Raw genomic sequence first — 27,550 nt, 5'->3', positions numbered from 1 at the left:
GAGAATTCTTACTGCCGCTCCAGAGACAGACTCTCCTAAGGTTACCCAAGACCTCAGACGCCAGCCGGCGTGCCTGGGCACCTCTTGCCAAGTATTGTCTGGGCTGCCAAGTCCTAAAAGAAGTACAGCTTTCCCAAGCCTGAGTTGAGCCGTTAGTTCACATCCTCAAGCCATACTGTCTCCCGTGTCTACCTAGCCAGAGGACTGCTCTTCCACATGATAAGAGGTGGCCAGACAGGAGAGGACAGGCTTAAGCGAGCTTTGTCTGTACAGGGAAGATGGGCTAAAGAAAACGTAAACCTCCACCGTTGTAGAGGCAGAAGGATGACGTCACACAGACTCCCCGGGAGCTGGAGTTATCAGCCATTGAGAGCCGCTTGACGTGGGTGCTGGGAACCGAAGCCAGGGCCCCTGCAAGAGCAGTCAATGCTGTAAACTGCTGAATCACCTCTCTGAATCATATTCTGTGGATCTCTGGTGAACTCCGTCTTCTTGTTCTACAGCTGCGCTTATATGGCAGACATGACAGCTTCTGGACCAGCCTTCTCCCTTCCCTCATCTCCCTTTTTTGCTTCCTCTCTCCTCAGCCATATGTTCTGCCAACCTCCAGAGTGAGGATCAAGTTCTTTCAGTGGTCTTCTTAATTTCTTCCTTGTCACGTGGCAGACAGAAAGCACCCTCTGTCTGAGTTAAGATAGACACATACAGATGCCCTGTCCAACGATACAAAGCTCCAGGAGGTCCATGCCCTTTGGCCTCCGAGGGCAATCACACTCATGTATGTAACACATCCCACACACACACACACCTAAAAAGTAATTTAAAAATTTCAAACTAATGACAAGATCCTTTGTGATTTTGGTAGAGTTTGAGAAAGTCCTGTAACTGGTGAGATACGGTTAGTTTCTCAGAGTTTTTCACTAGTAATTCAAGAATAAATGATGTGCCGGGTGTAACGGAACATGCCTTCAATCCCAGCACTGGGGAACTGAGCAGAGGTGGATCTTTTTAAGTCTGAGGCCAGCCTGGTCTACACAGCAAGTCCCAGAATAGCCAGGGCCATAAAGGGAGACCTTGTCTAAAAAGAAGTGGAGGAGGAAGAGGAAAAGGAAGAGAAGGAGGAGGAGGAAGAGGAGGAGGAAGGGGAAGAGAAGGAGGAGGAGGAGAAGAAGAATTCTACAGAGAAAGGTCAGGAGGAGGAGGAAGAGGACAAGGAGAACCTATCTACCTTGCACAACGTCCTGATAAAAGCAAAGAGATAGCAGGTGGTATAAAGTTGACTTGATGTTCACTGTGATGCATGGTAACAGTAGCTGCATTTGCTGAACACCTGCTCTGTGCTCAGCACCGTGCTAAGTACATCCTATAACTTACCCCGCATTCCGCACAAGAATGTCCATGGGTACATGTTGATATTATCACCAGATTACATATGAAAAAAATGGAGGCATAAAGAAATTTTTTTATTGGGAGTTGGCTCAATGCGTAAGAATGCTTGCTGAACAAGCATGAGTACCTTAGTTCAAATCCCCAACACTCTTGTCAAAAGGCAGGTGTGGCCATAGACATGCCTGTAATCCCAGCTCTTTGAGGGGCAGAGGCGGAGCTTCTCCAGGCTCAATGAGAGACTGTGTCTCAAGGGAATATAGAGGAGGGTGATAGAGCAGAACACCAGACATCCTCCTCTGGCCTCCAATCACCCCTGCTAGACTTAGAGAAAAAGCCTTAGTTCGGATAGACCATGAGCAGGTCTACACAGCATGAACATGGATCCCGGGTGGAAGGATCTTCCCAGACAAGAAGAAAATGCTAAATTCAACAGCCACCGCCCACTCGAGTGCTTAGGAACACACCAGAGATGCGAGAGGTCATAGGATTAATCTTGGCACCAGTGAACAGCAGCAAAGCAAAGCTCACAATCTGCGCACCGAGGAGGCATGGAGCGTTTTAAACGGAAACCATGTCAATGGGCAATGCATGGCCGCACAGCGAGGCTCCTGGGGCCTGGGAGGGAATCAAACGAGCTCTGTTCTCAGGGAATGCCCACAGACGCTTCTGTGTGCTCGAGCTGTAGGGAGAGCTCGCTGGCTGACTTCCTTGGTCTTCTCTTCTTTCCCATTCTCTCTGCCCCTTCCACTCCCTTCCTGTTCCTTCCTCTTTCCTTTCTTGTAACTTTTTTTGGGGGGAGTGGTGATGGTTAATGTTTTTTTTTTCCATCATCATGGCATAGGCAGGCAGACAGACAGAGGGTTATTTTATTCATATGGCTTCTTTGTTTCATTGTTTCTGCAACCTGGAGTCCCATAGTCTGTCGTGTAGAGCGTAGCAAGCCTTCCCAGGTGGAAGATTTCTCTCACTAACAATACCTGATGTTATCATGCTGCGAGTCGAGCCTATTTTCTTTCAGTTTGTCCTACAAGGAAATTGGAAGAGCACAGAACACTCCTCCCCTTTATTGAGTTCATCATTACTTTATATTTTAAATATAAATGTTGAATTTTCAAAATTTTTGATTTTTTTTTTTCTTTTTGGGTTTTTTTGAGACAGGGTTTCTCTGTGTAGCCCTGGCTGTCCTGGACTTGCTTTGTAGACCAGGCTGGCCTCGAACTCACAGAGATTCCCCTGCCTCTGCCTCCTCTAGTCCTTGGATTAAAAAGGTGTGAGCCACCACGCCTGGCTTAATTTTGATTCTTATTCATCTCTTTCCACTACTGCCTTTTGCCACCCCCTCTTGCTGGTCCCCTGCTCCCCAAATCCTGTTTTCCTCTCACATGGATTGCTTTAGCTCCCTTCCCCAACCCCTTCTCCACTCCCTTAAGCTCTCTTTCTCCCCTCTCCTGCTTCCCCTTCTATTTTTATTACACACACACACACACACACACACACCACACACACACACACACACACACCACACACACACACACACACACCACACACACACACACACACTCCACAGAGAAACAGAGAACGAGACAGAGACAGAGAGACACGTACCCAGAGGATTCATGTCCAGAGAGAAAAATACATACTATCCCTCTTTCTTAGTATCCAACCCCCACCCTACACAGAGCTCAGGCTGAAGGCAAAGCCCGCTGACCGATTAACCTTTGGCCATTTCAGCTCTAGAGGTCCTGCCCACAAGCTCTTCTTGCCTCTGGAGAGGCCTTTTCTGGGAAACGTAAGGAGATGCCAAAGGTTATGATGCAGGCCTGGCCTTTGACCGCCCTCCCTTAGGAGGCCTGCTGATGATACCTCACACCGGTCTACTTTGCTGTGATAAACACCGTGGGCAGAATTAGCTTGTGGGAGGAAAGGGTGTATTTTATATTACACTTTCCAGGTCACAATCTGTCACGGAGGGAAGTCAGAGCAGGAACTCCGCGCAGTCATGGAAGGGCGTTGATTCCATTGAGTCAAGCTCAGCCAGCCTTCTTACACAGCGCAGGCCCCAGGGGTGGCACTGCCACAGTGGGCTAAACCCTCCCACATCTATTAGCAATTAAGACAATTCCATATGGACAAGGCTGCCAGCCCGTCTGGCCTGGACAATTGAAACTCACTGTTCCCACGTGTTTTTTGGTTGTGTGCGGCAGCAACGAAAGCTGCCCAGGGTGCAGAGCTGCACGGGGTCTGTGGTTTTAGTGTGAGGCACCTATCACAGGCTCATGTGTTGTCTGCTTGTCCCCTAGCTGGTTGGCACTATTTTGGGAGAATGGGCCCAGCTAGGGTCAAACTTGGAAGGTTATAGCCAGTGTCCAGTCCCTTCCTTTCTTTGTGCCTCCTGTCGCTTTGATGTTCCTCCCTAGTGCGTGGGGCCAAGGGACCGTGGGCTGACTCCTTTAAAACCACGAGGCAAAATAAACACTTCCTTAAGTCATTTATGTCCAGTACTTTGTCGAAGCAAGGAGAAAGCTAATACAACGGGCCTGATGGGGTGGAGTCCTCGCCCAGAGGGCTTGTTCAGAGAGTCCTGGACTTAATGATTTACCAGAACCCCTGCTCCCTGAGTCTAGAACCAGGGGCTTCCTTGATCACCAAAGCCCGGGAGCAAGGGCCAAACAACAGAGGACTGCACCAGGATGGGGGCCAAGCATTGCCTGAAGGTTCTGGTTAAGCTCTGTGTCAATGAAAGAATCCTGTGCTACCTCACCTGCCCTTGTCATAGGGTCGAGCAGAGGAGCGGTAGGTACACCTGTGCTAGAGGTCACCCGAGATGTTCAGCATCATCCATCCGAACACTGGGAAGGAAGGGTCCAGAACAAGGTGAATTTGCACTGTACTTTGAAGGAGTGGTCCATACTGATGAAGCTTGTTCCTAGACTGGACAAGGGAAGTCACCTCCACAAACCCTTCTCTCTCTCTCTCTCTCTCTCTCTCTCTCTCTCTCTCTCTCTCTCTCTCTCTCTCTCCCTCCTATGCATGTGTCTGCTGGCATTTCCTGAGAGAAATAGGCTCCTCCAGGAACCCCCTGTGAGACCTTAACAACCTGCCCACACAGGATCTGACATGAAATAAAGTGGCCTTCCCCATGGCCAAGTGCAAGGCAGCCAAAGATGGGGCCAATTTAAGTCCCGAACTCCTCTGAGTTCTGCCAGGAAAGAAGTGTCTAAGGCCCTCCATCCCCTGACCTCAGGGGACTGTGAGGTTAGAGGCTCCCAGCACAATGAGCAGCCATCACATCACTGTGCATAGGCTTCGGCCTCTGTGGGAAGAGGGGACACACACGAGAACATTCTGCAACGCACACTGAGGCTCCGTGTCATCCAGAGCTTGATCCTGTCCCTGTGGAAACTTAGGACTTCCAAGGTGTCCTCCACCAGGTCCAGCCTCCTGCTGAGCTGATAAAGTGCTGAGGGATAAGGGAGGAGACCTTGTTCAGCCCCCATCCCCCACCTTAGCTATAGCAGCCTTGCCTTGCCAGACAGTGTGGATGTTTTGGACTGCACTGTGTGCCTAGCTAGTGCTTTGTAGCTAAAGCTTTCTTCTGGGCACTTGGAAACTGAGACCCAGAACACCAGTGCATCCTGAAGCGGACACAGGAGCTATCATTGTGGGCATTAAGGACAGGAAAAGTGGAAGGCAAAACAGGGAGTGGGTGGCTTGGAGGGAGAGGCATTGACTTGAGGGGAGCCCGGGGGTGGGGGGTAGGGGGTGGGGGTGTCCCTCTGCAATATGCGTTCTGAAGTTGGGCACGGCAGTCTGGGTTTCCAGAGGAGGATTCAAACTCCTGCCATACTTGAAGGGCTTAGGAATTAGGAAGACAGTTGATAAAGAAAAGGTCAGAGCAAAGAGAACCTCAATTAAAAAAAAGAAAAAAGCATGGCCCTTCCTGTTCAGTGTTCCTTACTCCCTGTGTCCCCTGCTTCAGGGTGAAACACGATATCTTAAGCAAACAGAGCTCAGAGAAGCTGGTCATTGGCTCCCATTGTCCCCAGATACCACAGCCCCTCCCTCCCCTCGGCTTGTGCTGACAAGCTGTTTATATATATATATATATATATATATATATATATATATATATATTTTTTTTGTAAAGGCCACCCTTTAACTCAGAGGCTGATGATTATAATGGGCTCATTTGTCTGAGGGCTAAAGGGAGCTGAGTTTCCAGTGCCTAGGAGACTGGGCCGGTCCCGGCTGCCTGGGAATGGCTGTCATGGAACTCAGGTAAGAACCCCTCTGTGTGTGATGCATCTTTCTCGGGGGCTGGCTGTTTAATATTGGGCGCTGAGGGAAGCAAGCTGTGATTGAGTTGCTGGCTTTTTCTCTCGGCTTCCCAGTTCCTGTCTGCAAAGACAGAAGGGCAAGGGACAGTTATCTGAGACTTGCCCAGGAAGCTTATATGAGCCTGGTCCACCCAGGTGAGGAAGGAGAGAAAAAGCACAGGAGTGGGAGAGAGAGAAAAGGCAGATCTGACACCGGAGGCAGCAGCGTTGGGCTGAGCTGGAGGCTTTTCTGCCACCTTCTCCCCTTCCCCACCTCAACCCCGCGTACTGCGGGACTCAGCCCTTCACTTGCCCAATGCAGCTGTTCACAGCTTATGTCTGCCGCAGTGGGGTTTCTGTAGCTGGTGCACCCCAGTCGACTCCTTTTGAAAGATCTAATATATTTTAGTATTTGCGTAGTGAAGTTGTCATACACAGATCCATTCAGAAAATGTGGGAATGGTTGGGAGTCGGCGAGCTGCTGTAAAGTTTAACAGCCCCATAAAAGTGCTCAAAGGGTTCTTGGAATAAGGAACAGCCCCAGGCAAATAGAGAGTTTGTCCTTGATTACTGAAGTGAAAAGGCTGGGGGGGGGGAGGGGCCTGTTGCTTCACCCACACTCACCCCCTATAATGGGCAGTTACATTGTTATCTAGGCTTTCTGGTTCCTGGGTCTGGTTTCCAGGGGTGGGGGCGGCGGTTGGTCTGGCTTCCTCATCTTAAGCCATTTGGCAGTAGACACCTGTACCAACACAGAGTGATGACTGCATGAAAGTGATGGGTTGCAGAGCACCCTAGGTGGCTCCACCCCAACCCCTTTAGAAAATCCCGCCTCCTGCTGCGCAAAAGATCCATCTGCGGCAGCTTTGATCAGACACTTGTGCCTTTCTGAGGAGCCTGGTGGTATGAAGCCAGTGAACTTACCGTATTTGATAAGGATAGCAGTTCTGATAAACTGGAGAAGTGGGGCTTGCCCCGTGAGTGAGTCTCGCTTCACAGGCATTGTTGCTATGCTTTCTAAATCTCTGGCTTATCCCGATGCCCAGGATGTGTATGTTACCTGGACACAGTACCTCCGAAAGCGTCATGCCTTCGGGCACCTGATGGAATAGATCAGAGTGCAAAAGTTGCTTTTGAAGTCAATTTGGACCCGAAGCAGCCTAGCGTTTAGCTCATTCTGTGAAAACAGAAAGCAGTTTGCAGGTGAGACCTGGGCTCCCCAGTGAGTGCGTGGTCTGAGAGCACAGGAGAGGGAGGGCTTAGTTCCTCCTTGCAGTAGGTTTATAAAGGAAAGAATTGACTCCTCCGAAAATGAACTTCAGACTGCCCAGGGTGGCATGAGGCCAGTGCAGAAGGGAGGGGTGTGCATCACCTACCTTTCAGCCCCACCCCGCAAACCCTGTCGGGGGGGCATTGCATCCCCACACTCCGACCTGGTTTTCAGAAATCTTTAAAATGCAGTCCTCAAGATCTCCTCATCCCAGAGCCTAACTGCAGTCTCCGAGCTGTCTCTTGACCATCAGCTGTAAATCAGGGGCCCCAGTAGCCTGGAAAGGTTTGAGGACCAGCCGTGTATCCGCGTCTGATGTTGTGCTGTGACTCTTACCCCCAAGTCAAGGGAGTTGTTAAAGAACGCTTGCAGAACCCACGGAAACACTTTTTATGTCTCCTGGCGTATCAGAAAGGATATAATGGCGAATATCAACAGTCAGTTAGAGAAAGAGATGCGTGTGGTATAACTGGGGTAGGGGAGGTGTCCTCGCAGCACCTCCATCTGCTCAGCCGATGTGCTATGGCTTTTGTTGTTATTGGTGGTTTGGTTTTGTTCTATGGAGACTTCGTTGCATAGATCGTGTGGGTTGGATGATTGCCATTGAGGACTGAGTCGATCTCTAGCAACTTCCTGCCTCCTGGAGGTTGGCACTGGTGCCGCAGCAAGAGAGTGGCTCAGTCCCCTGGCAATCAGACCCCTTCCCGGAGGCTCCTGGGAGGCCCTCAGCTTTGTATATCCCATGAGTGCATGGAGGTTACTTTTCATTTTGAATATCCTAATGGCTTCAAAAACTGTTTGCCAAGAAACAGGGACAAGACCATGTGTGTGTGTGTGTGTATGTGTGTGTGTGTACACACACATATATTTCTTATTCTAAACCTCAGTATCACACCTTTCTGAGGACTTACACTTTCAGAGCCTCTCTTATGTAAGTTGCATCCTCAGATCTACAGCATGTTCTTAGTCCTAAGGAGGACCAGCTGAGGGGAGATTCTTGGGACTCAGTCCTGCCACATGGGTTGAGGGTCACCCCGGAAGGACAAGGCAGAGGCAGAAGCTTCAGAGCTGTTTTAGTCTTGTAATGTTGGGCAAGTCATCTGCTTTTCTAAAGCTTCTGATAGGACCATTATGAGGCTTAAATGTGTCTGGGAGTAAAGAATTTGTTGTGTCATGTTCTGCGCACTGAAAACCTGTGATAAATCCACTTATTTCCCCGATGCTGGCATTCAGGGATAGGTCTAACCACAGACGTAGTGTGCTGAGTGTATCCCAGGCTGATTTAAAAATTCTGAAGAGAGGAACTAGTGAGTCAACCGTGCAAGGTCACGTTCTAGTTTCTACAGCATGCTGGCTGGCAGGTGACTCTGGATGAAGTGTGTCCCCTGAGATATTGTCATCTGATCCGTCAATGAGACGGTGTCTTCCAAGTCACTCTAACTCTTGGTCCATGGGGAAACAGAATTGAACTTAATCTGATGTCTCCAGTTTCCGCTGGTGGTGAGGTGTCCTGGGAGAGTCCCTTACTCACTACAGTTGCCTCACTTTCTTCACAATCACAGACTTCCCTCGTGGGAACATTTGAGGATTGGAAAGACAGGAAACACAGGTGCCTTCAGAATGCTCGGCTTGGGGTCATTCCTGCACCTTCCTCCATGAAGCATGCCCCCATCGTGATGGAACTTTCTAGATATTGTTCCAGAGGTTTCCCACAAAGAACAGGCTGAAATCGTCGCTGAGTACAGACGCCTGATCCTGCAAAGCCAGGTTGGGAGCTCAGAGGCAATCTAGGGCAGAGGATGAGAAGCAAGGCCACACCCACCCCACAGAGAAGCTGCCCTTTTGAAAACCCACCCTTAACTCCTGCCTAAGATTGACAAGAGCTGTCATTTCTTCGCTCTTTTCTGCAGAAACCCCTAAGAAAATGGAGGGTCTCAAGCTGAGGGTCTAGTGCAGTAGGGTCAAGAAAAATGGTGGACAGTCTCTGGTAGACTTTTAAATTCATTCTTTCACTCAACATCCTGATCGTAGCCCCCTCCCTCTGTCCCACCCTCTCTCCCTCTTTTCCCTACTCCTCTTTCTTTTCTTTTCTTTTTTTTTTTTTTAAGATTTATTTATTTATTATTTATACAGTGTTCTGCCCACATATGTGCCTGCACACCAGAAGAGGGCACTATAGATGGTTGTGAGCCACCATGTGGTTGCTGGGAGTTGAACTCTGGACCTTTGGAAGAGCAGCCAGTGCTCTTAACCTCTGACCCCAGCCCCCACCCCCTACTCCTCTTACTCCTCAGGAAAGGGGAGCCCCTACCACCAACCCACCCCAGTATATCAATTTGCTTCAGAACTGAGCGCATCCTCTTTCCCTGTGGCCTGTTAAGGCAGCCCAGCCAGGGCAAAGTGATGAAAAAGCAAGCGACAGAGTCCATAACAGAGACAGTCCCCCTTCCCTTACTAGGGGACCCACATATAGCCTAAGCTGCCCGTTGGCTACATCTGTGTAGGAGGCTTAGGTCCAGTCTGTACAGTCCTTGGTTGGTGCTTCTATCTCAGCAAGCCCCTCTGGGCCCTGGTTAGTTGGCTCTGTTGGTCTTTCTTGTGGAGCTCCTGTCCCCTCTGGGTCCTTTCATCCTTCCCCTGACTCTTCCACAAGACTCCAGAGACTCAGAGTCAAACCCTGGTAGACTTTTACCTGAAGAACAGGCACCCTGGTGACCTTGGTGCTCCTGGGGCCTCCATACTGGAGCACTGGGAGGAGTGACAATTTGGTTTGTAGCCATAGTCCCTGTATTCAGGGTTTACCCGAAATTTAACTTTCAAACTAGTATATATACTGCTTCACCTGCACTTGGGAAACACCCTGTTTGTTTGTTTGTTTGTTTGTTTGTTTTCACACAGGTGCATTAAAGGCACTCACCAAACAAATAAACAAAACTTTCCCTGAGGAGGACCCCGGTACTCTCTCATCTCAAGCCACCCTCTGGGAACACACCTCTTACCTCACCTCCAGCTCTTTCAAGGGCTCTGAGGCTAGAAGGGCTTTCCCACTCTCTGCTGCAATTTCCAGCACTGACAGGCTGAGATGAGGGAACAGCAGCCCACAGCCTGCAGCCAAATTCCTCCTACTGTTGACTCTAGAAACCACAGGGAATCAAAAGGCCATAGCTGACCACACACAGACACACACACACACACACACACACACACACACACAGACACACACACACATACACAGCCTCTGACACTGGCATAGGAGCCATCTTCAAGAATGGTATTTATTTTTTGCAAGTGTGTGGAACACCTTGGAGTCTGTGGCCCCACAAAGCCTATCTGTAATGCTGTCACTCCCACGGGGCAGTTGCCTGTGTGTGTGACCAGTCGCCAGTGTGAAAAAACAGGTATAACAGATATCCTGCCAAGGCATCTCCAGGGACAGATTCGTATGGGAAGTCTTCCCTCCTCATGCTCCTTCCTTCCAAAAAGAGTGAAATAGAGTGCTCTGTTTTGTTTGCTTGGCTTGTGCTGGGGGCATCACACAGGATGCCCTGCATGCTAGGCCACCTGTTCCACTAAGCCACATTCATCTCCCTACACCTAGAACTACACTGAACTTTGAAGCTGATTTTTAGCTCAGAACTGTGTGTCATAAAGGCTACTCTTGAGCTTCCCTGAAATACTATGATTTGCATAGTTTTCCCAGCTACTCTGGTTGTAACATCCATCTAGCGCTGATTTAATTTTAAATACCGACGTCCTGCTTGAGAGTGTCCCAAGACTGCTCCCACAACTCTCTCTCTCTCTCTCTCTCTCTCTCTCTCTCTCTCTCTCTCTGTCTCCTGGTTGGGGACAGCACTGATGCTGCAGGGGGAGATGAGGGGAAGGGAGACAGCACTGATGCTGCAGGGGGGAAGGGGGAAGGGGGGACAGCACTGATGCTGCAGGGGGGAGGGGGCAGGGCAGCACTGATGCTGCAGAGGGGAAGTAGCATAAACTGACTTTCTATGCACGTCCATAGCTACCATTTTTTCATTCGTAATGAGGCAGAGCAAGCAATGAACAATAATTAATCCCAAGGATCACTTACAGGAGAGAACAGTAATGATGGCTATTTCGCTTAGAGGCTGCTCAGTTCTAGAATTTTCCACTTCATGTCAATAGATCACAAGACAGTCTGAAACTGTGGGTATGGTGACCCCTGTACAGGGGCTTCGAGGCAAATATAGATGCTCCTAAAATCCAGTGAGATTTGCAACATCCTGTCTCCTGTGGTCCCCGGGTGCTTTCCAGACAGCTGGGCACTCACTGAAATTCCAGGGTGCCTAGCACAGTCCAGTCCCTTTGATGCATCACTTACCCTCCGGTTTTTCCTCTGAAACCAAGGGAACAGAATGAGGCTGTGAGCTTTACGATCCTCCCCGAGCCTTAGAACAGAGGCCCTTTCCTGGGCACAACTCCTTTCTTGTGAATGGTTTTTGAATAAGAAATAGCAGCGACTGGTATTTTCTTAGGAACGATAGTTCTTTCAATCTACCCTCAGCTTGGGTAGCCGTTGTCGTTCTGGATGCTCTCGGCCTTCTGGACACAATGGGGACATAACATAAATATTAATTACTGCTGGTACATTACCAGTAGAAAATGGAAAGGCCCCTATAAGGCAGCAGTGACCCTAGAAGTCCCAGGAGCTGTGTTGGATGTGTGACAAGGACAGATAGTGACAAGACATTAAAAAGCAGTTTTCTTCCCACACTCAGCCCTTGCAATAAAGCAAGAGTGCCATTGTCTGAGCTGTCACTGGTGCTGGGAAAAAGCTGGGGAGTTGAGTAAGGGCAGGCATCTCTGCCTTCCACACACTGGCATTCTGAGAATACTGGTCTCTCATGGCAGCCTCCTTTCCTACTTACTGGCTTCCCCAGCCATGGTCTCTGAGCTGCACACACAGATCTAGTGCTGTCCCAAGTTTCTGGGTGTGGCTTTTGAGGGTGGGGTCCTTGAGGAAGAGCGACTGCTAGTGAAAGGACCTTAAGTCAGCAGCACAGGGTAAGCAAGAGGGCTTGGTGACCAGCAACCCTCAGCCTCTAGGAATCAAGGCTGCTTGCAAACCTGTTTCTATAGCAACCATGTCCCGCTGTGTCCCCAGCCCACCTAGTGCATCAGGGGTAAGAGGAAATGCAGAAGGCCATTGGTTCTTTCTTTGAAAGTTGTCACTGCTCATCTATCTCCCTATATGGATGTCAATTTATCTCCCCTGTTCCCTTCCTTTTAATGTATTAAAAAGAATCCATGGTGAGCAGGGGAAGGAGGGGACTGGCAAGGAGTGGAGGTGGCAGCAGAAGATTAACACCATTGTAGCTCCTTTCTTATTTGTTGTTGCATTGGGTGTTTCCCCCCCGCCCCGCCCCCCCCCCCCCCGGGGAGGGAGGCTCTGTTCCCTCCACTTTCATTTTTAATTAATTAATTTTTTTTTTCAAAATTTTTGGTTTTTTCAAAACAGGGTTTCTCTATGTAGCCTTAATTGTCTCTTTGTAGACCAGGCTGGCCTCGAACTCACAGAGACCCACCTGCCTCTGCTGGGATTAAAAATGTGAGCCACCACACCCCAGCTCTCCCCACTTTCTTTTAAGCAAGGCTATTTGCTCTGGTGCTGCCTATGGAGCACCTCTGTGGTCCTCCCCCTCACATGGCGATTGTAGTTTCCAGGCCCAGGCTGGTAACTATTGTGCCTTCTGTTAACTAAAAGGGAACTTGGGTTTTGTCCTTCTTGTTTTCTTGTTCCAAGGAATGTACTTTCTCAGCCCTTGGCTGTGATGGCTGGTGCGTGGGATCCAGGACCAGGCAGTGTGGCTGCAGATGGTGCCACTGACACTGCTTAAGCTGAGACTGCTTAAGCTGTGTTTGCCACTTTCCCATCACTGTCTAAAATAGCCACTTTAAATAGACTTTTAAGTAAGAAAGGCTTATTTTGGCTCACAGTTTCAGATGTTATGGCTCATGGTTCGCTGGCACTGTTGCTTTGGGCCTAAGGCAAGCATGACTGAAGAAGACACCTGAGATTGACCTGTGGTTTTTATTCACACTAGAGCATATATGTGCACACACTTGTGTGTGTGCATGGCTACATACACAAGGCATGGAGAGACCTCAAAAGGAGCACAGAAAGAATGAAGGAAATGAGTTGTGTGTACAGATAATGAGGGTGGAAGAATCAGGATGTGCTCTGTGTGTGTGTGTGTGTGTGTGTGTGTGTGACTTTCCAAGAGGTTGTTGTCATCCATGGCCAATCAAATTTTATAATCAGGATTTTGGATTAAGGATAAGATTTAGACTGGGGAAATAGAATAAAGGCCACAGCAGACACAGGAGGAACCTGTAGTGAGAATTCTGGAATTTTGGCTTCTTTGAAAAACACAGAACTATTATATAAATATCTTTTCCTTTTAATCCCAGGTGTGGGGATATGGGGCTGCTTTCGACTGTCTGCTGCAGCTGACTATGATTTGCCTCGTGCTCTAGCAGAGGCGTGGTTTCTGCGATTGTGTCACATTTGGAATTCTCTAGGGCCCTGAGAGGCAGGGTAGGTGGTGGTTGGTCCTTCAGGGGGGTTGGCTGCAGTTTGTTAGTAGTTTTTCTCAAAGATGAAACAAGAAGAGAGAAATTTGATTCAAAGATATCTCTCTCTGTGTCTCTCTCTGTCTTTCTCTTTCTCTCTGTCTCTGTCTCTGTCTCTGTCTCTCTCTCTCTGTCTCTCTCTCTCTCTGTCTCTCTCTCTCTGTCTCTCTCTCTCCCTCTCTCCTCTATCCTGTTTCTCTCCTATCTAGTGATAGGGGGTGAAACCAGGAGGATAAAGGGTAGGAAAAAGAAGAACCCACAAAGTAGCAAAGAAGTAAAAAGTCAAACTACAGGAACCAATATCACAAAAGGTGCAAGAGCTAAAACCAAAGGAGGTAGATGAAAATATATAGTTTACCCATGAAGCATAGGAGGAAGGTCAGGGTCAAAAGCCAGTGCTTAAAGACAATCTGAGCAATATATGATGTCACTAATTCTTATGTCATCTGGCTTTTCCTCTAATCATCTTACAGATGACATCTTTGAGTGCTAGAACTTTCCCTCTCTTCATCAAAGTGCGTGCGTACGTGCGCACGCACACCCCCACCCCCACCCCCACCCCCACCCCCACCCCTTTGTATGTACACTTCCCTTGAGTCCTCAGAACAATTCCAGTGCCTCTTTTATGGAAAGGCTTGTAGTTACCTGTGCACTTTGACCCTCGCCCCCACTAGCCAACTAATATAGGAAACAGCGTTGTCCCCTTCTATGCCAAGGTGTTGTACATAAACTGTGTGCTCAGCAAACACTGCTCAGCTACCTCTGCAGCAGAGGGAATGGGCTCTTTCCTGCTGTTTCCAGTGGGAGTCTTTCTGTTAACTGACATTTTAGATACTGGGCAGAGGTTAGCAGCTGAAATTAAAGAGGTCTATGAGGCAGGCCCCAGTCACTGAGCAGTGGTGTTAGGAAGCTGGTCCTCTAAAGAACTCCAACAGGAAATGGTTTCACCTTGAACTTGTCATACCCTTGTAAAGATAGATCATCTCAGGGTCCTCAGCAGTTCCCCTCACCACTTCACAAACTTTCTCACTGATTCCTAAAAGAGTTCCACCCTTCTGGTCATAAACTGAATGCAAGAGAGTCCCCTTGAAGGCCTATTTAAGCCACTAATCCTCCAAAGGTGGCCATCAAAAGATGGATTGACGATCAAGGACTACACAAGTATTGTTTTGGAGTAAGAAATAAGAGTGAAGAGCTGGGGCTGGAGAGATGGCTCAGTGGTTAAGAACACTGGCTCCTCTTCCAATGGTCCTGGGTTCAATTACCAGTAACCACATGGTGGCTCACAACCATCTATAATGAGATCTCATGCCCTCTTCTGGCCTGCAGGCATATGTGCAGGCAGAGCACTGTATACATAATAAATAAATAAATACATCTTAAAAACAAAACCAGGATAGAAATAAAATGCTATCGTTAGATCTTAGACATCTCAAAAGGTTTGTGTGGTGTTGAAGGTTTGTCTCTCAACCCCACCCCAGCCTGTGGTGCTACTGGCAAGTACAGGAACTGTTGGAATTTGGGCCAAATAGGAGGGAATAAGTCGTGGAGCCTGCCCTTGAAGGGGATTTTGGAAGCTCAGTCTAAGTATCTCTGTCCTAGTTTCCTGGCCACTGTGGGTAAATGGGTAAATGGGCCTCCTTTGTTTGTCATGTGTCATGTCTCACTCCGGCTTCAATGAATTGACCCCTGTGAAACAGAGTCAAAATTAACCTTCCTTTATATAAGTTGATTATTTTAGGCATTTTGATATCATGATAGAAAGCTGACTGATACATGAGGACAAATGTATTAGTTAAAAAACGTTAGTTGAAGGGTAAGGTGGGCTCCTAGCCTAATATTACTGGTGTCTTACAAAAAAGGGTGGGGACATCTGGTCACACAGACAGACAAGGAGAGAGCTGGGGAGGGAGGGGAGGAAATCAGCCATACCATGGCACAAGCCGAGGAGCCAAATGGAGCTGGCAAGCACCTGCAGCAGGCCCTTCCTGGCACTTGCAGGAGTAAGGACTACCTCCCCTCCCCTCCCCCTTCCCACCCCCAACCCCACCCCCTACCCCGTCCTGTTGGCCACAGGCTTCCAGGCTCCACTTTTCTGTTGTTTAATGCCCTCAGTTCCAGGCACTTTGTTTCGGCAGCAGCAATGAACCAACGCAGGGCATTTTCCTCTCCTCTGTATTTACCTTTGACTTCTATGCATACACCTACCTGCCTGATCTGTCTTGCTTTGCCAGAAGGTTCCAAACACTTTAGAAATCTATGTGGTTGGTTTGCGTTTAGTAACCACACTCAGTCTCTGTGACCTCATTCTGTGAACCCAGCTCCCTGGCTTCCCTGGGTCCCTTCATTTTCTTCTACTTACCCTGCTACCTAAGTGGCAGTCTATAACTTGGTTATAGTACACTCCCTCCCCGTACTGAACATCAAATCCTACTTTCTCCCTTCCTCTCTTTGGACTCTTTTTCTCCTCCATTTCAAACTCCCCTCCACTCTCTTCCTAGGTTAGACTCGCCTTGTGAAGTTATCTCTCCGGTAGTGGAAACCTTATTACATCACTTGGCCAGCTTGAAATCCCTCAGAGCGGCCCCCTTAGCTTCCAACCAAATGTCAGGGTGTAGTGACAAGGACAAGAACAGTGACCTAACTTCCTTGCCATCCACCACATGGCATCTGCCCTCACTGCTCCAGCTCTTGTCCCTACAGCCACACTCAGGATCAGCTGGTCCCCAGCCTCTTTGTCCCAGAACTCCAAATTTCGAAAGGCGTGTCCTGGAGGTGTCAGCTGGGCTGCAGGGTGTGTGTGTGTGTGTGTGTGTGTGTGTGTGTGTGTGTGTGTGTGTGTGTGTGTGTGTGTGTCAGCGGGCAATGGATGGGGTTTAGGGGGAGTGGTCGGTGGTCTTTAGATTCCAGAGAAATTGAAAATCCCTATCTGTGCTCTTCCTTTCATCCCTCCCTGCGTTTTTGTTTTGTTTTGTTTTAACAGTAATTTTTACAGGGTTGGGAAATGGCAGGTCTTCCTGGCATAACCCGCACTAGACTGGAGAGCATTGGAGAGTAAGACTTCACAATTTCGGCGGAAGAACTCCGAAGTGAGGAAGGGACTGAGGGAAACAGGCAGCTAGTTTGCCCAGCTGTTTTAGAGAGTGAAAAGTCAGCCCACAGAGGCAGCACTTCCTCATCGGCTTTTTTTTTTTTTTAAGCGCTGGCTGTATCATAATTGACTCATGAATTGGAATTAAAGCAAACGCCGAGCGCTTCCCTCTCTGTCACGTTCAGCAGTGTTTGCTTTCAATACCGAATGCCCGGTGGTAGAGGCCGGCTGCGTTGAGCTCACTCAGCAGGTCCCGTGCAGCTGAAGTCACTTCCCCTGCAGGGGACGGAGTGCTTTAGTGGGGTGGGCGGGGGGTGGGGGTGGGCGGGGGGTGGGCGGGAGTAGAGGGGGGGCGGTGAGTTTTCCGCAGTAGACCTGAAAACCCCAGGCAGCCGCGGATTGGCGCATCCTGACTGCGGCCGCCTTAGTCATCCGAGTCGTTCTGGAACTAGGCACCAACTTGCGTGTTGGTCTGCGGTTCTTTGTGCGTGCATCAGCTGCGGTGTGGGCTCTGGCATCTAATCCAGGATTTGCCTCTGCGCGAGGCTTATGGAAAACAGATGTCTGGCGGCCCTGGGACTGAGCACAGAATGGAAGTGACCCAGAGGGGAGCTGTCTGGCACCGACGACACGGAGGGAAGGCCCCGGCGCGGCCCGCGAGGCCAGCCCCACTCCTCGCGTCCGTTCTTTCTGCTGAGTCTGTGGCGCAGACGGCGTCCCGCGAGCTAGCCGTGTGACCTTGAGACCGCGTGGGGCGGGAGCACGGACACCAGGGTCTGCTGGCCGCCAGAGGTGGAGTGCGAGCAGCAGCCGCGAGGGGCGCGGTAAGTTTCCCTGAGGGTGGCAGTGTGCGGGCAGTAGGCATCCCCGCTGGGGCTGCGGTTTTGCGGCGTTGTCAGGCAGCCAGCACTGTTTCCCGCATCCCGCGTGCCCCCTGCGGTCCCTGCGGACCCATTGCATAGTCTTTTAGCCCAGGAGAAGAACGCTACTCTGTAATCTTAAAGCATGAAAATGTCAGGCTCCGCCCCCTCTCCATTTCTTTTCCTTAAAAAAAAAAAAACCTTCTGACTAGTTTCCACGCTTACACTTCTGGCTTATTAAAGGGGGGAGATGTTGCCTTTTGAGGCCTTTTGATTGATGTACGTTTAAAACTGCATGCTGCTGTCTAGAGGTGAAGGCTTGGGGGGTAGGGAGCAAGCCTGTCCTAAGAAATGCTCCTCAGATGCAAAGCATTCCAAGAACCCTAAATCCTTTCCTACCTGTAATCCAATCAATTCCAGGGAGCAACTGACTTGCTTTCTGCACCTCTTTCCTCTGTTTAGGGCACAGGCAGCTTTGGATTCAAATGCTTTTTAGATTTTTTTTTTTTGCCGGGGGGGGGGGGGAGCGGTGTATTTGTTTATTTTGAGGCTCCAGGGATCAAATGCCTGGCTGAACTAATGAGCTACTCCAGCTCGAAAATGCGTTTTAAGTAGTTCATTTCAGAGCATTTGGAGTTCTGCGAGTCTAAAGATTAGACTAGACCCTAGGCTATACAAGAGGGGCTGTTCTTGGTACAGCACACACATCTATGCCTCGCCCCAAGACCGGTTTCTGCCCCCCCCCATATGGAGCCTAACTTTCACATCTGTATTCTTAAATATATAGCTGTAATCTCAGGACAGCATAACTAGAATTTCCAGATTCCTTTATGGGGGCGGGGGTTATTGTGCTGGACTGTACATGACCTCTAGTCTCAGATTTCCACTTGATTTCACCCTTGGCAGAGCTAGCACCTGCCCTTCAACTCCAAGAAACAAAAGAGCAGGAATGATTCAGAGTGCTTGGCCCACCACGGCCTTGACCGAAGACAGAACATATTTTTATATAGACTTTTTATGACACACGTTAACATTTCCATCCTGCTCAAACATAGGCTCATAAAATGATTAAATATCAATTATAAAAGGACAGACTCCACCTCCTTCTCCCTTGGGTAAATACGGATTTTGAAGAGAATGGGCGGGGCCTTCTACATTCAGGACTGTGTACGGAAGGTTCATAACCATAACTCACGCCCTTCATTTTAGCATTTTCTTCTTCTAGCAGCCTCCCTCCCCCAGCCCTGCCCCTCACTTGTAGAATTCTGTTTTACTCAGTTACCTTGACCTCATTCTGGGCTGTGGCCTGTATGATGCTATCATCGTTTGCTATTATCGGTATTTTCTGAGAACATTTACCCAAACCCTGCTCTTATTTGACTAGAATACTCTCTATATAATAAAGCTCACTGTTTCTGTCAAAAGCAAATGTGGCATCCATATCTTTAATTATACTTGTATCTTGTTACTGTTGGCTTACATGGATTATTATTTGGTGAGATTGTAGTTCTTATTTTATGATGAAGTACAAGTAGAAGGAACTTCTCAGAGGACACTAAATGTAAATGGGTTAGAAAGTATGATCACTAACATCTCATGCTCTGACTTTTGCTCTGGCTTGCCCATGGGTTGGATTCTACCCATTGACTCTTCAGAAGGAGCTGATAGTTACCAAGCAGGTCCAGTGGTCGGTTTCTGTGATGTTCAAGCTGCAGTAATAATGTGCTACTCTCCAAATTCTGTATCATGAAAATCTGGCTCATCCAATGGAGATAACCCAACTGGCTAATTAATATTAGCAAGGAAGCTTTGAAAATGAAATTTCAGAATCCCGGGAGGAAGATATTGGGATATCCTCCTTTACTCACCACTGCTTAAAATAAGGTTGCTTTGTTTATCCCATATCTAGCTGGGTAATAAATATGTAATGGGAGCAGCGCTAGCTTATTTATTTTACACATTGAAAGTTTATTCTGGCAGGTTCTTCAGAAACACTTTTTTTTTTTACTGCAACTTTTGAGACGAATAGAAAATTAAGGAAAATAAATGTGGCAAGCACCAAGTCAGTGTTTATTCCTCACATGGATTTTATGTCATTTGTGGGTTTTGGTAGAAGTTGACCATCAGAATCAGTGCTTATGTTGGCACATACTAAATTTTCTTCACAATGGTTATTTCCTACATTATGATTTTTTTTTTGTACATCCTGCCATTGATTCTCAGCTTTATGATAGAACAGAAATACTCCCTCTCTAGGATTTTCCCTGTTTCCATGTATCCTAACACATTTCACGTCTATGTAAAATTTATTTGTCCAGAATGGCTGGACCTGAGAGATCTGAACGTCCTTGGGTCTGTGGGTGTGGAAGGTGTAGGTTGCCTCCTGGCATGCATGAGGCCCTGAGGTTTATTCCTAGCACCATATGGGAAAAAAAAAAATGTCTTTCTTGTGTCCTTGAATCAAACAAAATCAGTGTATCTGTCTGCATTGCTATCAGCCTATGGTGGATTAGAAATGTGCAAATGGATGCTCGCTGCTGAAGGCTTCCTTCTGCTTAACTGCTGCAAAAGAATCCACCCAAGACATCCCAACTTCCGGACCCAGCTTCTAGAAGCAGTTTGCAGAGGATGCTAGAGACGGCTGGAGCAGGAAGTAATTAGCTTTTACTATCCTCAGTGTGTAAATGTCGTTCTAGTTTCAGAATCTCAGCTCTCTTAGGATTGCCCTCTTACCCCCTAGACGCACCCGACAATTTAAACTAATGTATCAAGAGGCACATAAAATCGCTCTTACCTTTTGTTCTCTCCCTTTTGGACCTCTGGGCTGTTTTTCAGGAATGGTGATTTTTTTTTTTTGTTAGATCCAAAAATGTGGCAAGTTTCAGATTTAGCCTTCCATTGAGCCGTCTGATGTGAGACCAAAAAGTGGTGGAAAAGTGAGAAGAAAAAAAATTGTTTTGCTTCTTTGTTTGTGGTTAGGGGCCTCCCATATGCTAACAATGAACACTTCTTCAAGCCCCTGCAAGGGGTCTTTTAGATTATTCTGCCCCTGTCTGGTAGGAGGAAGGAGGAAGGAAAGGCACCTTTCAAGCCCCTATTCTAGTCTGTCAGCCACAGAGATTTATGGAGGAAAATATCACATTTCAAGGCCCTGCATTATGAGCTGGAAATACAACCATGATTATACAGGTGCAACAGTGTAGGAAGGAGAGCCTAAGCCTGAAAGGTGTTTTCCAAACATTGGTGATGTCTTCTCAGTAGCTCCTTCTTTCACCTGTTGACGAATTTCCTCCAAAGCCTTCCCTCCAGTTGGGCATGGTGGTACACCTCTGTGTTGTGTGACACTATTCCTGTGGAGGTGTGAACAAATGTCTACTCCACCCCCTCAACCCCCACCCCCACCCCGCACCCCACCTGCTAGGGAATCAACTACAAATCAAAGTGAGGATGCCACCAAAGTCCAACTTGGTGTACTAATGGGTTTTATTGGGGTTACTTACAAGAGCAGAGATGACTCAAACATAGTTGTAACTCCAGCCCCCAGCCCCAGCCCCAGCATGGAAGACAGCTCACCAAAGCTAAAAACCTGGAGCATACTGCCTGGCTCACAGGTAGTCCAACAGGTTGGAGAATGTCTCTTTGAGGCACAGGTGGTCTGAGCATCTTACAGGTAACTATGCAGATCTCTGCTTCTCCCAGGTGGCTTGGCTAGTCCTTAACTTCTTTCATCCAGCTTGGTTGGTCTCTGTTTTTTCCCAGGTGGGTCTGATCTGAGCCTCTTTGAAACAGCTCAGCTTGTCTGAGAGTCTTCTAGACAGGTCAGCTGGTGACTGTCTCTTTTGGGGGCCTTGTCTCATCGGAGAGTGTTTCTCGGCAATCCTTACTGCTTATATATGCTTAGGGAGAGAAGGGCCTAGTGTATTTGGTCAGTTTCAGGGACTTCCTGAGGTATACGTTGTTTATTTCCCGAGTTTAAAGAGTTTCCCTGCAGGTTGAAATGTGTGACTTCTCTTTAGAGTATCCTATGTCTTAACAAACATCCCTCTAAACTGGAGGTTTATGGGAGGAAACACCACAACACCCTGTCACCCCACCCAGCACAGCAGTCAGCTCTTAGGTGGCTGAGGCAGAAGTACCAAACTTTTGAGGCCAGCCTAGAGCTATGTGATGAGGCTGTCTTCATTCCAGAACTAGGAGATCTTTTCAGAGGTTCAAATACAAACACTGCCTGGGAGAATATAGAGGCCTCTGGCACTGAGACACACTTCCTTTGGTGGTAAAAGGTATCTTCTTGGACCATTAAACATAATCAGAGTACTCTGGCACAGGTCGCTTATGCTCAAGACTCTTTAGTAGGTAACAGCCTTGCTCCCAGGGGGTTACCTTCTCAGCTCCCAGCCAGTGTTGCCGTAGCTATGAATGGGGTGGGTGGTTGCAAAACAGCCCATAATAGGAGCGTTGCTGGAGAGTAAATGATAGACACTTCCGAGCTTTGCAATAATTGAGAAGATGATATCAGGCCCCTGTAATCATGAAAATAGCCTCTCAGACTAAACAAAGACAAAGCCGTCTCATTCTCTTTGACTACATGCAATTTATTTAAATTAGCGTTGCATATTCTACAATGGTCTCAAGCCATAGTATGAAGGCAGCACATTGAATAAGTTTTCCGGGCCTTTGCTTAGGGATGAAAATGGTTTTTAGGCACATTTGAACGGGATTTGCATCTTGTTAGCTTCCCTCTGTGTCTCTGGCCACTGAGCACAATAGAGAGTGGAAGTCTATCTTTTCAGTCAGACAGTCTGCCTTGCTTTATGATTCTGCCGGGAACTGAAGTGGTGAGCTAGGGGCCTGGGTGAGATGAGGGGGCAGCAGGAACTTGCAGAACACTCAGAAGAAGAAAAGCTTGGGGTCAGGCCCCACCCCTGTCTTTCTTACAGTTTGAGACTGGCAGTGCAGCTTGCCTTGGCTGCGGCAGAGGCTCACTAGACACATAGTGATCTCTTTGGTGTTACCAGTGTGAATTATTTCCTTCTAGATCTGAGTCATTGACTGCGCAAAGTCGTCTTTGGTGTGTGGTATACGTCGAGGATGCTTCTTTTCATCAGGTGCACTGGATTCTGCTTCAGGAAGGCAAAATAAGAACCATGTTAGTGCTGGGCAGTGGTGGTGCATGCCTTTAATCCCAGCACTCAAGAGGCAGAGGCAGGTGGATCTCTGTGGTTTCGAGGCCAGCCTGGTCTACAAAATGAGTCTAGGACAGCCAAGGCTACACAGAGAAACCCTGTCTCGAAAAACAAAACAAAACAAAATAAATAAACAAAAAAAGAACCATGTTAGTCAAAGAAAGACGCTGTAGACTCAAACCTTGCATACTTTGAGCCCTTCTTGAACTAATATTTTACATGGGCAAGGAACAGTCTTCCAAAGAGAGTAGACTAAAGGCTCCTCAACAGGGGCTGAAAGCTTTGGGACTAGCTACTTGTTACCCATAAACACCTATGTGAATCACAGACGTTCCATCTGATGCCTCCCCTTCCCCTCCTTGCAAGTTCAAGGCATTCTTTTTTTTCTTTTTTTTTTCTTTTTTGGTTTTTCGAGACAGGGTCTCTCTGTGTGGCCTTGGCTGTCCTGGACTCATTTTGTAGACCAGGCTGGCCTCGAACTCACAGCGATCCACCAGCCTCTGCCTCTGCCTCCCGAGTGCTGAGATTAAAGGCGTGTGCTACCATGCCCGGCCGTTCAAAGCATTCTTACTACCCCATTTGCTTACTCACATCCTAGGCATATAGTTAGTACCTCCTGGCTCTCTAGAGCAGAGGGCCCCAGCCACTGTGCTCTGTAGAGGCTTGTAATGGCTGAGACAAGCAGTGCTGGGTAGCTTTAGGACAGTTTTAAGTACAGGGCAAAGTAAGCACCCATGAGAAAGACCAAGCTCAGCGGACTACAAGTTCGCACTCAGTTTACACAGTTCCGGTAGAGGGCAATAGGGACATTAGCGTTGTGACTGCCATGGAGGACAGATGGCAAGGATATACTGGACATCTTTATCACCTGACTCTTTTGCCAATAATGGACCAAGTGATCAAAACCAAATTTAATGAAATCAAGTTTGCAGAGTGTGGTCTCCAGCTCCTCGCCATGAAAAGTCTCCAGTGCAAAGCTGTTTCCCTTTCAGGAGAACAATACGCTAGCCATCTGTGTAGCGCACATGCTGCAGCCCAACGGGCCGAGCTGATAAAAGGGTCCCTTTCACTCCAGTCATGCGGGTGGCACCCACTCTGGGTACAAATGAAGTGACAGGGAGCCATTTGCCCAAGGGAGAGAGATGAATGGAGGCCAATGCAATCCTTTTCTGGTTTTCCTTATTATGTGCTATAAAGTAGCAATTACCCTTGGAGTTTTCTTCATCCCCAACCCTCTGCCCCCTCCAATTCTCTATCCAGAACCCTGAAGTACAAAGAAATGCATGCCTGAAGGCTAAAGCCCACGCTAAGCTGTCAAACTGGCCACCCAAACAACATAGAAAACTCTAGTAGGGGCCACAGGTGTGGCTCAGTGGTTACAGCACAAGCTTAACCTGTGCCTGGCCCTGGGTTTATCCATGCATGAAAGAAAACACTACCGGTTACAACCCCAATCTCATCTCACTTGTAAGTACAGCCTCATTAAACAATAAAATGCTAGGTTTCTCAGCTATTTCCTTTATACATATTTTGCTTGTAAGTTACATAAAGTGTTTTGCTTAAACAAAGATTCTGAACTGTAATAAACACTGATTACAGGTCAAATCCATACAAATTCATATTCCCTTCTCCCTCGCTTTCTTTTTCCCTCTGTCCCTCCCTCTCCCTCCCTCTCCCTCCCTCTCCCTCCCTCCTTTCTTCCTTCCTTTGACAGGATCTCACTATGTAGCCCTGGCTGACGTGAAATGCTCTTTGTGGGCCAGGTTGGCTTTGAACTCTTTAGAGGTCTGCCTGCCTCTCCTGTGTGCTGGGAGTCAAGGCATGTGCTACCACAACCCACTTTTCCTTAATTTCTCTCTTTCTTTCTCTCTCTCTACTGGCATTGAACCCAGAACCTTGTCATGCTAGTGTGATCTATACTACTGAGCTACACCCCAGCTCCAGCCCCCTGCCCTCCACTCCCCGCTCCCCCAGGTCAGGTTATTTCCTAAGAAGCCTATAAACAACCAGAATAGGAAATTTGTAAAAGAATTTGCTTTCAATAGTTAGAGCAGTTTTTGTTTCTGTTATGGAGGAAGGCAGATTTACGGGGCTATAAAAATTGAGAATTCCATCTGCCTAGGAACTGGTTTGCATTTATAATCCAGAACAAGATATTCTTGGCAGGTTTGAGGCTTATCGCAAACAGGATGTTCCATGCTAAACCTCAGTCAAGACAGAACTAGGCAAAGTGATTTTCCTAGATGTCTTCTAAGCCACTTGCTCTCTCTCAAGTCTCTTGGATAAATGCACACACCGGAGTGATGTTAAATCTATGAAGAACCAGTCAGGTTTCAAACATCCTTCTCCAGGCGTGCTGCTGGTACCTCTTGATGGCTGGTCAGGAGGGCCAGGAAGGTACCAAACACCCCAGACCTTCTGCTAGGACCCCTTGAGACCACCCAGGGCTCAGCCTGTGGCTACTCACAATGACTGCTGCAGCACTTAAGAGTTTACAGCCACAACTTCAGAATCACGCTTCTTAGTTTGTTCACGATCTTTGGCGAGGGGGTATACATTTCAAAACAAATATCAAAGGTGATGCAGGAGGGGAAAGCTCAGCGGAGAGGGAAAGGTGGGAGAGGGAAAGGTGGGAGACGTTAAAGGGCAAGGCCAGCCTGACCTGCCTCGAGAGTTTGAGGGCTAACCTGAGCTAAGGGAGCACTTGCTTCAAAATATGCCCTCTCTGGCAAAATGTCCATTTATTCCCTTTAAAACAGAAACGGTTAATTTAAAATTAAAGTCATATGGGGGCTTTCAAGAAGAAAGTCTGGTGGCTTGAGGCTGTGAACAGCAAGCATGTGGGCTGTGGGGTCCTACCGCTGTTTGTCTTATTTGGAACAGGCAGCGAGGCCCACGGTTCGTCCTTGAGCTGCAGAGTTCATGGGATAAGCTACGCTGAGATGCCTATGGATTTCCATTCTGCTTTCCCAGCGCAGTTAGCACACCGTGGTTAGCTTTCAGTCTCCAGTCAGTAGAATGCAATTAAGGAAGAATCAAGGCTGTAAAAGGAAGTCCTGTTTGCTCGCTTCAATGGTTATCTCAGAGGTTTACTGCCTCTGTACAATCTAACCCAGGCCTAGAATGTTTTCAGCCTCTGAGACTTACTGCTTAATAAGCTCACCCTTTCCTGTTTTCTGAGCTCTGGGCTGGCTGGGTCAACTCAGCTGTTCTGGCTCAAAGTCCTCTCCCAGCTGACTTATTCAATCCGGCTTCTCTCTCAGCCAGAAGTGTTCTGCTTGGCCTCAAACTAACTCCAGCAGTCTGCTCTAATCTTCTGGCTTCTCGTTCGCTGGCTCATTCTATCTTCACCTGAGTTTTGTCTCTGCAATCTCTATTACTGTCCCAGTAAAACTGCCTCTCTCCCTCCTCCTACCCGCCTCTCTCTCTCTCTCTCTCTCTCTCTCTCTCTCTCTCTCTCTCTCTCTCTCTCTTTGTCTGCATTACCCCTTAAGTAGCTTCCTTTCCTCTTTCTTCTCCTGAGAGTTGGGCGTACCCTATTTTGTCAAATCTTCTCTGATTCATCACTTTTCCTGCCACTCAATTAGACATCACTTTCCAACATGGGTGTTTGCGTCTACAAATTAACTTTACCTTCAATCGTTTGGGATTAAAGGCATGCACCACCGTGCCTGGACCTAAGCTTTTTTTTTAAAACCTGATCCTTGCTCTATACCAGGCTGGCCTTGAACTCAGATGTTGCCTCTGTCTCTTGGATTACAGGCGTGTTTGTATTCCAGCTGAATCACACAGACCTAGAAGGTCTTTGGATGTGATCTCTTGCCAGAGCAGTCATGTTTTGAATTAAAATTCCTCTACAGAAAACCCACAAACAAGCAAACATTAAACTGTTGGCTTAGGATAATACATTATACTGTGTGTGTGTGTGTGTGTGTGTGTGTGTGTGTGTGTGTGTGTGTGTACACCAGAGCTGCCTGTTGGAGGCTGTGGCTGGTTTCTCCTTGGAGCCTGGGGTACTGACGCTGCCAGAAAGATTGAAGAGACAGTCTACCATCTTGTTCTTATTTATGAAGTTTGTCCTGTTGACCCACTGGGATGTGCTTGGCCATTTCCTTCACTCTTCCTACCACTCTTTATTAGTCATGAAATTTATTGGCCCCGGTGGCCTGAATGTGGAAGAACCTGCTCGCTCAGCTCAAGCCCATAATTCCTTCAGTGTGGCAGTTAACTAGCTAAGCTCCCTGAGATCCTAACAGTGATTTACTCTCAGAGTGGAGAAAGACTTTTTTACCTTTTAACAAATTCCCTTCAGGCCTTGGGGGTGGGGCTCAGGGGAGGAATGCTCGCTTACCTGTGTGTGTCAGGCCCTAGCTTCCATCCCCCAGCACCTCAAGCAATGGATAAGACACAAATAAACCGTTATCTCTATGACACTTTTGTGACCCAACATGTTAGAACTAAATCTCCATGAATTTGAGTGACAAAAGCAGCATCAGTACTCTCACCTGGGACATCCTTCTCACTAGACAGGATGCTCAGTAATTCCTGCTTGAGTGATGTGTGATAAAGTAGCACTAGTAGCCAAGATGGTGGGTTATGGTAGAGCACTTGCTTAGTGTGCACAAGGTCCTAAGTTCTGTCTGTTGTGATGCTGCTGCTGCGATGATGATGATGATGATGATGATGATGATGATGATGATGATGGTGATGATGGTGATGGTGATGATAGAACTGTGGAAGACTCTAAATGAAAGTGTCTCAGTTAGGGTTTCTATTGCTGCAGTGAAACACTGTGACCAAAAAAAAGCAAGCCAGAGAGGAAAGGGTTTATT

At 47.9% G+C, this 27,550-nt stretch overlaps 1 protein-coding gene across 2 annotated transcripts in view; it reads left to right on the top strand.

Annotated features, from left to right (window-relative positions):
- TRIM2 (tripartite motif containing 2) overlaps positions 1 to 27,550 on the top strand; it is a 146,472-nt gene that overhangs the window by 28,027 nt on the left and 90,895 nt on the right. The window contains exon 1 of one of the 2 annotated variants that reach the window (XM_084768913.1): positions 17,028 to 17,496. The exons of the other annotated variant lie outside the window; for it this stretch is intronic. The gene's annotated coding sequence lies outside the window, so the exon portion shown is untranslated. Of the gene's footprint in view, positions 1 to 17,027; positions 17,497 to 27,550 lie in introns of those variants that run through there. 2 annotated transcript variants of the gene reach the window in all.

This window comes from Acomys minous, assembly GCF_964271855.1.
Source record: "Acomys minous genome assembly, chromosome: 19".
In the NCBI taxonomy this organism is placed as follows: Eukaryota; Metazoa; Chordata; class Mammalia; order Rodentia; family Muridae; genus Acomys; species Acomys minous.
This window is presented reverse-complemented; position numbering and strand designations above follow the sequence as displayed.